At 42.6% G+C, this 9,946-nt stretch overlaps 1 long non-coding RNA gene across 1 annotated transcript; it reads right to left on the reverse strand.

Annotated features, from left to right (window-relative positions):
- Window positions 1-1,037: 1,037 nt before the first annotated feature.
- Window positions 1,038-6,028, reverse strand: LOC116269393. The gene is made up of 2 exons (XR_004176849.1): window positions 4,819-6,028; window positions 1,038-1,422 (listed from the first exon to the last, which is right to left on the reverse strand). It is a non-coding gene; the product is annotated as an uncharacterized LOC116269393 (long non-coding RNA).
- Between the last annotated feature and the right edge of the window lie 3,918 nt (window positions 6,029-9,946).

Raw genomic sequence — 9,946 nt, forward strand, 5'->3', positions numbered from 1 at the left:
AAGGAGAAACACGCATTTTAGCCTAACAAATCAAGTCTGATCTCCAGTAGGTAAGCCTGGGAGATAAAATCTCACTTACTTTTTTTGTTAACTAATAGACTAGTTTTAGGTTTACAGAAAGATTGAGCAGAAGGCACAGAGAGTTTGCACATATCCCCTCACCCCACCCCCATATATAGTTTTCCCTATTATTAACATCTTGCATTAGTGTGGGACATTTGTTACAGCTGATAGACCAACATTGATCTGCTATTAACTGAAGTCCATCATTTACATTAGGGTTCACTCTTTGCTTGTATATTCTATGGGTTTTGACAAGCGTACAATGACATGTATTCACCATTACAGTATTATATGGAATAGTTTCATTGCCCTAAACATACTCTGTGCTCTTCCTATTCACCCCTCCCTCCCCCTGTCCAACTCCCCAGTACTGATCTTTCTACTGTCTCCATAGTTTTGCCTTTTCCAGAATGTCAGATAGTTGGAATAATACAGCATGTAGCCTTTTCATCATATAATATGAAGCCTTGCTTCTTTTAATTAGAAATATGTATTTACCTTTCAAAACCCTCTCTGAATGCAGAATACATTCATAAGCAAAAGAACAAAGAGTAATAATTTTTAAGTGTATTTTCAGCACTGTTCAGGGGATTGAGCAGCCAATAGGTGTAACCGATTTCCTTAACAAGCATCTGCTTAGTAAATATTTGTCAAACAAATGAATGAATGAATTCCCAGCTTGATGACTACATTAGCAGATGGTCAATGCGTGCTTGTTAAATTGAACTCTAGACCTAACATTTTGATTGCATTTAGGGGATTCCCAGTTCTCCTTGACCATAAACTTAAGAGGAACACAGAGTTTTCATGGCTTGGTCACTTTATATGTTTCAGACACTATGCTAAGCATTTTACAAACACTATTTCAAATCAGCATTATCAATAATCTTCTGAACTAACAATTACTATTTCCACTTTACAGATGAAGAAGCAGGCTCAGAGATGTTAAGGAACTTGCCCGAAATCACACAGCAGGTAAAGTGAACTTTTAATTCACATTCAGATGGAAACTTTATCCCCAGGAGCATCCTGATGAGCCCACCAGGACATGCTGTGGAGTCTTCCATGGAGCTGACAAGTGGCCCAGCACTCCAAACTTTCCATGATGGTCTCAAATAGATATCCTATGAGACTACACTCAGGTCAGTCTGTGTACTGCTCCCAAAATGCCCTACCTTGCTTTCTACACTGAACAATGCCCCAAAGTAGTGGATTTTTTTTTTTTTTTTTTTATGGAAGCCAGAGGTTCATCATAACAGGTGTCACAGAAGTCCTCAGAGATGTAAATAAACTCCTGGAGATAAGGCTGACGTATAAAAGTCTACCTCAGTGCTGGGGAAACGAGCACACTGTTCGCCACTGTAGGAGAAAAGAAGGGGACAGAAGATCACGTAGGGCTTTGTAATTCATCAAAGATTCTTAGATATTTCTACCTACAATTAGAAATGAAATTATCTCCAACACTTCAAACTTCTGACAGAGAAGATTTATAAATCTGATAAGCGAATCTTTGTAAGCATATAAATAAGTTCTGTAAATCGAACATACCCACCTGCTAAATGTGCTAAGCAGAGACAGCATCATCAAAGCAGCACTATGAGGACAGATCGGTTTCCTTGAATGAACACAATTTACCAAAAGTATTGATCCCATTTTTATCTCTTTATTGTCTCTCTGCTTGCTTGTACAATTTCCCAGAACTACACATTTTTCTCATCCAGATAAAGGAGACTTAAAAACTAGGTCAGTCACGTGAGTACAGTAACTGACATTTCAGAATCAGGGTTTGGTCTGAGACTCTGGATGGGAAAGCAAGGCCTGAGCATCAGTTCTAAGTTCATTCTAGATGAGCCATAAGTTAATACACTGAATGCTTCTTGTAGGAATACAACTTCCTAATCATATACTTTTTCTTGCAATATAGTGCATCCTTTATCACCTTTTTGGTTTTTTTGAACAATAGCCTTTGATAACACTTTTACCAAGATGTCTTTTATATAAATTTTTATTGAATAATTTGAGTTAAAATTATCTTCTTCTTACCTGAATTGCAATGAAATCTTTCTATTGCCCACCTGGGTCCAATACCCTATTTGTTCCTCTGAACTTTTTGTGTTTATTAACCACCATGTTCTGGCCATTTATTGACAGAATCTGGAATTCTAGAGTGTCGAGTTAGAAGGGACAGTATCAGAAGCATTCTTGTGCCCACCCCTCCATCCCCGCCCCCGCCCCACCCCGCCATTCCTGCTAAGTGCTGGGAACTCTGCCTAGCAGTTTCAACAATGGGAAAATCCTGCATCGAGAAAATATAAAGCCTGCCATTCCCTGGCCTCCCTGGCTGGGGTGTGAAGCCTTGTGATTATACAGCCAGTTAGGGGCTGTCAGGACCGGAATCCAGGAAATGTCTCTCCAAGCCCCTATCTTCAGCCCAAGAAAGAGATCTGATGGATAACTGTTTTCTATTTTCTCCCCCCTACTTTTTTTTTTTGTTTGATAAGCAGAGATAGACAACAGAGAACAGTGAGCCCTTAGCTCAGTCCTGGAACTCAGAAATCAGAACATACTTGTTAATGGACTGATTAACACCACCAGCCCCCACCTGTCCTGGTTGCCCTAATCACGAACCCCAAGAAGGAATGATGCTCACACCCCCACAGTGCTTCTCCTCTTCCCTCACCCCTGCACAACCCAGGAAGGTGCTGTGCTGAGCAACCGCATCAGGCAGAAGGGTTGCCTGCTAAGTGACCACGGCATTTAAGGGAAGCCAAGAAAGTGATGAAAGGCTTCGAAAGACAACTGCAGGAAGAAAGAAGGAAGGTCATGGTGGACAGGATCCTGGAGGGAAGAGAGACACGGTCAGGTGGAGAGGCTGGGGGCAGATTGCCATCACCCTCACCATGTTGCCTACTTGAGTCTCAGAAACAACTCTTTTCCTTCCCTTTGTGCTCCTGCAGAGAATATCATTCCATCTTACATCTTATCAGTAGCAGTGGCAAATCTGTACAGGTCTGCAGCAACCTCAATTCTTGGCTTCTCAGAAGAAAGATTTTGACTGAGGGGAATAAGGCAGAGGAAGAGATTGAATCTAGTTTTAGAGCAGGAGTGAAAGTTTATTAAAATGTATTAGAGCAGAAATGAAAGGAAATAAAGTACACTTGGAAGAGGGCCAAGCAGATGACTTGAGAGATTCAAGTGAATGGTCTGACTTTTGACTTGGGGTTTTATATGTTGGTATGCTTCCGAGGTCTTGCATTACCTCTCCCCTGATTCTTCCTTCAGGGTGGGCTGTCCACATGTGCAGTGGCCTGCCAGTACTTGGAAGGGGCCACATGCACAGTGTGTTTACTGGAGTTGTGCACATGCTCATTCGAGGCTTTCTTCCCTTACCAGTTGAGTATTCCTAGAGGAAGGTCATATACCAGTTAAACTCTGCCATTTTGCCTTTTAGTGTGCATGCTTGGGCCCACTCGCCCCACTCCTGAGATCTTCTTATTGGAAGCTGCTGATCATCAAATTTTGGTGTTTTCTATCTACTGGGAGATGATTGCCTTTCCCTGGTGCCAGCTGCGACCAATTATTATTTTAGAGAGATCGTTAACAACCGCCTGACCATCACCTGAGGGTCACCTGGCATTCCTTGTTGGGGAACCCACTCCTGCCCTGTTCATGTCTGCATGACTACCTACTGAAACATCATGTTTTGTTTAAAGAGATGGATGCACAAAGTGTGTATATGTATAGGTGCCCACATGTCTATTTAACTGTATGTACTAAATTAACACCTGTCCCCAAACTGATCTCTGCTGAATAGAGCCCATCAAACTTGGTTCCCTTGGTGTGCTTGCACTCTTGGAAGTATATACCGACTAGGGCACAGGTCCAGCCTCAGCCCTGGTGTTACAGTCTCACCAATGCACCACAAAGTAGCAGTCTCTCATTGTGAGTTATCATCTGGAGTTCTTTGTCTCACAACTAAGAGAATTATGGGGAGTGGGCACAAAGGGTGAAGTTAGAGCGAAAGTTTAATAAGCGAAAGAAGAAGGCTCTTGGCTGCGGAGAGGGTACCCAGAAAAGGGTTACCGTTTTTATAGTTGAATGCAAAGGCTTTTATAGGAAGCCAATAAGGACTGGGGATCTCATTTGCATAGGTACGAATTTCTGGTAGCTCTACCTTGTTCCTAATGCGCATGTGGGCCCTTAGCTTGAGTTACTCCGTATTGCTTTGTTCCACTTACTGTGCATGTGTCAGGGGATGGAATTGTCCATTGTGGGCATGTCTGGGCAAGCCACCTGTATAGCCTTTCTTATCTGTTTGGCTGTGGGCATGTCTTAGGCAAGGCCCCCTGTGCAAGTTCCTTTACCTGAGCCTGCAGCTTTGATTTTTCAGACTGTTCCTTTGTTTGAAAGAGGACCCACCCTAACTATCTGCCTGACCAGTTTCTTCCTTTCTCCTCCCTCACTAGGAGATGCTCTTATCAGACCTTCCTAAGTGGAAAAAAAAAAAAAAAAAAAAAAAAAGCCACAGCCTACTCCATCTTTTCTCCACTTCCTTGTTCACTTTTCATCTTACTCTAAGAAGTCTTTATGTAGCTATCATTTCCTGAGCGTCACACTGCTTGGTGCTGGGAGTCAAACCACCCAAACCTGAACTCAGCTCATAGGACATACCATCTGTAAACCAAAAATAAAATTCTAACCCCCCCGACCATCTGAATGAACCCCTTCTCTCAGCAAGGGTGTTCTAAGACTTACCTGAGGGACTGGTTCAGGCCATGATGTGGGGTGGAGTGTGGACGTGCCTCATCGTACACGCCTCCCTCTCAGAACAGACTCTGAAAGTTCGATGAAAAACAGTTACAATCAAGTCTTTCTGAAGCCTGCTGCCTGAAGGCTTCATCTGAATGATAAAACTTTGGTCTCCACAACCCCTTATTGTAACCCAGATGTTCGTTTTTATTAATTCCAGGTCTTCAGACAATAACTCTTTCAACCAATTTCCAATCAGAAAAATTTTAAACCTGCCTATAACCTGGAAGCCCCCATTGCAATCCCCCCACTTCAAGTTGTTCCCCCTTTTCAAACCAAACCAAGTACATTTTGCATGTATTTGACTGATGTCCCATGTCTCCCTAAAATGTGTAAAACTGGGCTTTGCCCTGATCACCTTGGGCACGTGTTCTCAGGATCTCCTGAGGGTTGTGTCACAGGCCATTGGTCACTCATATTTGGCTCAGAATAAATCTCTTCAAATATTTTACAGAGTTTGTCTCTTTTCCATCGACACATTTCAGCCTTTCGAGGAGTTTTCACAACCAACATAATTTGCACAGTACTTGCAAAGACTGACAGTGATTTGAGATATAAAAATGCTTTAAATAATTGAATTATATGAGCTAATATTATTGCCATATACTCCAATGGTAAAACAGAGCTCACTAGTATCCTTGCAACTGAGAGGAAGCAGAATATAGTGGTAATCAGCACCCGATGGGCTATCTGAGAGATGTGAGGTCTGAGCAGCCATCACGTTGTAGAGTTGTAGAGAAAAGACCGTGAGAAACCACCAGCATCAAGTTCCCAGGTGAATGGGGCTGGGCAATTACTGCTTCATTTTGCTTTTGCTTTCTTCCCCAGCTCTTCTCTCTCTGTCTCTCTCTCTCCCTCTGTCCCAAGACACGAAGGAAACCAAATGCAAATTGATACTTATTCTATAGGGTCCAGATACCAGTCTCCTTCTTAACAGGAAATTGAAAGTCTCAGTAAGTCTCTCCACAGAGGCCTGTTTGCAGGAGGCCAGGGCAGGAGGTGGAGCTAAGTTTGTTTATCAGCTTATTCTGGGGACGGAGGTAGAACCGTCACCCACAACCAGAGGAAACTGTCTGGTTCCCCAAGGTCATTATGGGACTTCCTGCCAGAGCACCTGATGGAACAGTTCACGACTGAGGTGGGCCCTCACCTTAAAAACTTTCTGTAGACAGACGTGGGGGGTGGGAGAATTTGTAAATGACCAACCAACCACCTGTCAGGTCAAATCTGAACTCCCTGGTGACTTGAGGGAGGTTTTGTGCAGGAAAAGCACCAGGCCTACCAGGCCTGCAATGCAGTCAGAAATTGCTGCATGTAAATCCTGGCCCTGCCATTTGAAAGTTGCTCAACTTGTTCCCTGTAAGATGGGGAGAGGCTATAAGGTACACTATACCCCGGTGATGAGGGTTATGTAACTTCCTCTCCCACTCATTTTCATTTCCCCACTTTCCTTCCCGGTTCCCAAGATCCTGTTATCCTTCCTCTTACACTGACAGCCAAAACTTAAAATTCTACTTGTTTTATTTTGCTGAGCGATTTAGTTCTGTTTCATTTTTTCCTTTCAAGACAAGATTCTGGGACCTAATTTTTCAGCATTAAACAACCATATAAATGTTTTACTAACACACACACATGTGCACACGCACACACACACACATACTTGAGTCCTCTAAGAGGAATTCTGCCTCCAGCTTTAAAACACATGCATTTTTCTTTTCTCAATATATTAGTTTTTCAGTCTATACTTCCCTTGTTTCTCCAGAGAACCTAAAACGAGCAAGACCACCAAGCCAGTCCACCATCCTCTACATGGGTTTCAAGGGTCCCCAGAACACTATGCTTTTTATGGCCATTTTATAATCTGAAATGGTGCCCCTCCATGCCCCTCCCATGTCTTTCAATCAGCTTATTTATAAAGTCTTCCATAATCATAGTGCCATTGTGCCAATATCTTATAAAAACATGTTTATTATATACACCTGCCAAACATAGGCACCAGGTATTTTGCAATAAAAGTGAAAAAAGCAATCAACAGTCAAAATTGTTCATCACTAGCCCAACATCCCTCCTACCACATGCCCCTTCTTCTCTGCTAATAGAACCCCTATTTGCTAGGTAATGGTAGAAATCCTTTGACTTTAAAGAGAGGAGGCCTCCTGCCCTGGCCATAATGTATGAATTGTAATTCACCTAAACCACGCATAGTAATTTCATTCTCCTATAATTGGTCATGTGACCCAATGAGATATGAGGGTAAGTTTGCTGAAGGTAGCACCCAGGAAAGCTTTTGCTTTCTGGGCAAAAAAGGACAAACTCAACTGGTAGGGTCCCTTTTGCCCCTCTGCCATTTTTTCTTTCCTATAATATTGACATTATGCATGGAAGTACTGCAGCAATCTTGGAACCATGAGGCACAAGGAAAAGAACAAAGAAGCGATCTATTAAACTATGGCTTAGCAGAAAGATAGCAAGAGCCTGGGACAGATGACAACTTTGAGTAGCAGACCAGCCTTGGTCTGACTGGTTATGTGAAACAGCTAAGCCCTCATTTGTTTATGTCACTGTAGCTGGGTTGCCTGTTATATATACTTAAATGCAGTCCTAATAGGTACATAGTGCATGCTCTCAAAAACGGTTAAAGGCTCGTTATATACACCTTTGCATCAGTCTTGATTCCAAATCTAGCACATGAGCAAATCCTGTCTGCTGTACCATCAAAAGTGTATCCCAGATTTCAACCATTTAGTACTTCCCACCACTCCCACTGCCATTAACCTGGCTGAAGCCACCATCATCTCTCACTCATAATGCAGCATTCTCTTAATGGGCCACCTGTGTCTACTCTTTTCTTCCTTCAGTCTTTTCTCAACACGGCAGCCAGAATGATTCCATTAAAATGTAAATCAGATGGTATCATTTCTCTCAAAAAGCTCTCCAATGGTGCCCCGTTACTCAGATTAGAAGCCAAGGTCCTTAAAATGGACTATGGGGCACCTACCTGATTGGGCTCCTCTCTGTTTTCTTCATTTGTTTTGTTTTGTGTGTGTGTTTGTTTGTTTTGGTTAGATACTTTCTATTACTGTCTTCGAGTTTGCTTGTTCTTTTGCAGGATCTAATCTATTGAGCTCACTCAGTGAATTTTTAAATTTTGAATCTCATATTTTTAAGCTTTTCTTCACTTTTTGTTTAATTTTTCATAATTTCTACTTCTGTCTTCATTATACTCATGTTTTCCTTTAAATCCTCGAACATACTTTTTTTTTTGAGATGAAGTCTCACTCTCTCACCCAGGCTGGAGTGCAGTGGCGCGATCCTAACTTACTGCAATCTCTGCCTCCCAAGCTCAGGCAATTCTCCTGCCTCAGCCTCCTGAGTAGCTGGGACTACAGGCACCTGCCATCATGCCCAGCTAATTTTTGTATTTTTAGTAGAGACAGGGTTTTACCATGTTGGCCAGGATGGTCTTGAACTCCTGACCTCAAATGATTCACCTGCCTCGACCTCCCAAACTGCTGAGATTACAGGTGTGAGCCACCCTGCCTGGTTTTGAACATACTTATAATAGCTGCTTTAAAGCTCTTGTATATTAATATCTGTCATTTCTAGGTCTGTTTCTATTGATACATTTTTCTCCTGGTTATAAGTCACATTTTCTGTTTTTTGGGATATCTGGTGATTTTTTAATTGGATGCTTGACATTGTAAATGTTATGTTGTTGCTGAACGTTTAGTTTTTGTGGCCAGGCAGTTAATTTATTTGGAGATTGACATGAGCTTTTTATTTATTTATTATTATTATTATTATTATTTTGGCAAGGTCTTATTCTTGGCCGGGCATGGTGGCTCACGCCTATAATACTAGCACTTTGAGAGACTGAGGTGGGTGGATCACTTGAGGTCTGGAGTTCAAGACCAGCCTGACCAATATGGTGAAACTCTGTCTCTACTAAAAATACAAAACTTAGCCAGGTGTGGTGGTGCATGCCTGTAATCCCAGCTACTTGGGAGGCTGAGGCAGGAGAACTGCATGAACCCAGGAGATGGAGGTTGCAGTGAGCCAAGATTGCGCCACTGCACTCCAGCCTGGGTGACAAAGCAAGACTCCATCTCAAAAATTTAAAAAAAAAAAAAATTGAATTCAAGGTCTTATTCTGTTGCCCAGGCTGGAGTGCAGTGGTGTGTTCATAGCTCACAGTAGCCTCGACCTCTTGGGCACAAACAGTCCGCCTGCCTTACCTCTCAAGTATCTGGGACTACAGGTGTATGCCACTATGCCCAGATGATTATTTAAAATTATTTTTTGTAAAGACAGAGTCTCTATGTTGCTGAGGCTGGTCACAGACTCCTGGCCTCAAGCAGTCCTCCCACCTTGGCCTCCCAAGGTGCTGGGATTATAAGCATGAGCCACTGTGCCCTGCTCAACTTGAACATTTTGAAGCTTATGTTTAAACTTTGTTAGAACAGGTCTAGAATCACCCTTACCATGGGGCTAGTGTAGCCCTTAACTAAAGTTTGACACTTCTGAGGTTTCTATTAAATTCCCAGCTGCTCAAGAAGGACTTTCCACTCTAGCCGGTCTTATCAAATGTCTGCCAGCCCACTGCAAGCTCTAGTGGTTGTTCAGCTTCCAGATCTCTGGTGGTGCTTATTTCCTTGGTAATTTTTATTGTTGTTGTTATTGTGGCCCATTCTCCTGCAATCTCACCCCTGTATGGGAGCTTTGTACTCAGCCATGGATCCGAGGGAACCCTGTGCAGATTTCTGAAGCTCTTTTTCTGTACCGCTTCCTTATCTCCGGCATTCTATTGTGAAGTTTCCAAGCCTCTCAGCCTCTCCAAACTCTGTTCTTTGTCTCAGTGGGACTTGCATGCTCTCCGTAGGGCCCCCTCCTTGTGTTGCAGTCTGCAGAAGGCACAAAGCTGGAGTTGCGGGAGGGCTCACCTCATTTGTTTTCACAGCCCTGCATTGCATGTTGCTCAATGTCTGAAAACAATCATTTTGTATATTTTATATCATATTCTAGTTTATTGTGTGAGTTACTCAGTCGTGACTGGAGGAGGCCACAAATACTTATT

This window comes from Papio anubis, chromosome 1 (genome assembly GCF_008728515.1).
Source record: "Papio anubis isolate 15944 chromosome 1, Panubis1.0, whole genome shotgun sequence".
NCBI classification, from domain to species: domain Eukaryota; kingdom Metazoa; phylum Chordata; class Mammalia; order Primates; family Cercopithecidae; genus Papio; species Papio anubis.